Here is a 3,398-nt window from a genome sequence, read left to right on the forward strand (position 1 = left end):
GCTGTCAAACCTTCTGCTTTCGGGAAAGAAGCCAACAGCCACAGAAACCAACGGACACAGGGGATTTCTTTTTTTTTTGTGGTGTTGATCAATTTAGATTAATACTGAATATGTTACCGCTTAAAGCTAATTGATAAGAAAAGCAGAAGAAAAAACAACCACTGCCGCCGGTGGGATCCGATACCACGACCTCCGAATTACGCGCTGAGGTGAGGGATCCCCCCGGCGGCATGTGGTTGTTTTTTCTTCTGCTTTTCTAATCAATTAGCTTTAAGCGACAACATATTCAGTAATATTCTTACTTTATCAACACCACAAATAAATAAATTAATTAAAAAAAATCCCCTGTGCTCCTTGGTTTCTGTGGCTGTTGGCTACTCTCATATATATATATATGTATGTATATATATATATATATATATATATATATATATATATATATATATATATATATATACGAGGGCCTCGGTTCTGGCAGCCTTGATGCCATAGGAAGCATAAGAGGGTTCTCACGCAGCTTCCACCCTCTCCGTTCGATGACGTTTACGTCACACTGGCTGTAACTCTGGACGTTCTACGTCCGCCGCTTATGAACGGGGGTGGCGCTGATGAACACTCTCAAGGTTAGGTTACTTGTAAATATAAATACCCCCGAAAGCACAAGGTTTGAGAGCCGTCGCCGTAGCTCAGAGGTAGAGCACCGGACGCGTAATTCGGAGGTCGTGGGTTCGGATCCCACCGGCGGCACGTGGTTGTTTTTTCTTCTGTTTTCCTAATCAATTAGCTTTAAGCGATAACATATTCAGTAATATTCTAAATTGATCAACATCACAAAATAAATAAATTAATTAAAAAAAATTTCCCTGTGCCCCTTGGTTTCTGCGGCTGTTGGCTTCTGTCATATATATACAGTATATATATATATATATATATATATGAGAGAAGCCAACAGCCACAAAAACCAAGGAATCTTTTCCTTTATTTAGTTTTATGTATTTATTTATTTATTTTGTGCTTCTCGATTTAGAATATTGCTGAATATGTTATTGCTTAAAGCTACTTTATATATATATATATATATATATATATATACGAGGGCCTCGGTTCTGGCAGCCTTGATGCCATAGGAAGCATAAGAGAGTTCTCACGCAGCTTCCACCCTCTCCGTTCGATGACGTTTACGTCACACTGGCGGTAACTCTGGACGTGCTACGTCCGCCGCTTATGAACGGGGGTGGCGCTGATGAACACTCTCAAGGTTAGGTTACTTGTAAATATAAATACCCCCGAAAGCACAAGGTTTGAGAGCCGTCGCCGTAGCTCAGAGGTAGAGCACCGGACGCGTAATTTGGAGGTCGTGGGTTCGGATCCCACCGGCGGCACGTGGTTGTTTTTTCTTCTGTTTTCCTAATCAATTAGCTTTAAGCGATAACATATTCAGTAATATTCTAAATTGATCAACATCACAAAATAAATAAATTAATTAAAAAAAATTTTCCTGTGCCCCTTGGTTTCTGCGGCTGTTGGCTTCTGTCATATATATACAGTATATATATATATATATATATGAGAGAAGCCAACAGCCACAAAAACCAAGGAATCTTTTCCTTTATTTAGTTTTATGTATTTATTTATTTATTTTGTGCTTCTCGATTTAGAATATTGCTGAATATGTTATCGCTTAAAGCTAATTAGTTAGAAAAGCAGAAGTAAAAACAACCACAGCCGCCGGTGGGATCCGAACCCACAACCTCCGAATTACACGTCCGGTGCTCTACCACTGAGCTACAGCGACGGCTGTCTGATCTTGTGCTTTCGAGGGTATTTATGTTTTACAAATAACCTAACCTTGAGAGTGTTCATCAGCGCCACCCACGCTCTTAAGCGGCGGACGTAGCACGTCCTGAGTTACCGCTCATGTGACGTAGAACGTCATCGAACGGCGAGGGTATAAGCTCTGTGAGAGCCCTCTTATGCTTGCTATGGAGTCAACACCGCCAGAACCGAGGCCCTCGCTAAGCAATTAAGCAATCAAGGGAATGGGAATGAGGGGTTCGTTATTAATATAAGAGAAGCCAACAGCCATAGAAACCAAGGGAAAGAGGTTTTTTTTATTTATTTATTTATTCTGTGCTGTTCGATTTAGAATATTACTGAATATGTTATCGCTTAAAGCTAAGCGATATATATATATATATATATATATATATATATATATATATATATCAGATAAAGTCACCAGAAATTGAAAAACATAAGATTTAATTCACGACGTTTCGGCTGGAGGACCAGCCTTTTTCGAGTGTATTACAATGTTCGAAACAAACAGCTTTTATAGCATCCGCGATGTGCAGCAAAAAGCGTAAAGCACAAATGCAAACAATGGTGAGGGGAGAAGTTTAAAAACAAAAAAAAAGTTTATTACAGCTTGAAAAGGCGATCTCCTAACGTGGATGCAGGTGTTCGGAAGGAGGGAACGACAGAAAAGTCGATGACAAGCTAGAAGCTCTACAGGGCACAGCTGCCACAGGGTGGTGACAAAAAAAAACCTTTACTGCACAAGTCTTTGCAAAATGGCACTCATGAGACGCATTCCGGCGACAAGCGCGAAGCGCCTGTCAGCCGCACAGCGAGAAGGCAACATTTCAGGAGAAAGTACTAGGCATCGGGGTCCGCAGGAATGTCAAAGAAACACCTCAGAAAAAAAAGAAAGAAAGAAAACGCTACTGCGCAATAATTTGAAAATTCCACTCAGAGAAGGGTTGTGGCAGCACAACACGATACAAGATAGGTCATTAGCAAAATCACAAGTTTCAAATGAATCCTTACACAACCACTAAATACACACACAAAAAAAGGAGAATCCTTACACAACCACTACCACTCAATACACACAAAAAAAGAAAGACACAAGGCTAATAACAAACACCAGAAACGAACTGCAGTGAGTGGCAAGTACAATGTATCGTGTTAAACAAATGTAATTCTTCACTGGGTGTGAGCGCGCGCAGAACAGAAATGCGTGACAATGCAATACAATGCATGAAAATACAATACAAAAATACTTAAAACCAAAAAAAAGTGAAAAATATAGAGAAAAGGGGAAAAAACACTAAATACGTGAAAATGCATGTGACATGAAAAAAAAGAAATGCTTGCTATGCTTTCTGCCGCCCGTTCTGTCAGTGTCTGCCATCAACATGTCTTGGGTAATTATTTGGTACTGTAAGGGTACCATTGGAGTAACAAATAATTCGTACTCTAAGGGTACCCTTGGAGTATCACCCTTTTCCACCCGCTATTCTCCCCACGCGCTACCCACGCTTTGTCGTCTTCGGCCCCATAACCGACGCTGGGTGGCGCTATCTCCTTACATGCATGTTGGGGTAGGCACAGAT

At 40.6% G+C, this 3,398-nt stretch overlaps 1 non-coding gene across 1 annotated transcript; it reads right to left on the reverse strand.

The window, feature by feature from the left end:
• Nucleotides 1–1,723: 1,723 nt before the first annotated feature.
• On the reverse strand, nucleotides 1,724–1,795 carry TRNAT-UGU (transfer RNA threonine (anticodon UGU)). The gene has a single exon. It is a non-coding gene; the product is annotated as a tRNA-Thr (tRNA).
• Nucleotides 1,796–3,398: the final 1,603 nt, after the last annotated feature.

The sequence above is a fragment of the Amblyomma mixtum genome, chromosome 8 (genome assembly GCF_055824585.1).
Source record: "Amblyomma mixtum isolate Tamu chromosome 8, ASM5582458v1, whole genome shotgun sequence".
NCBI lineage: Eukaryota > Metazoa > Arthropoda > Arachnida > Ixodida > Ixodidae > Amblyomma > Amblyomma mixtum.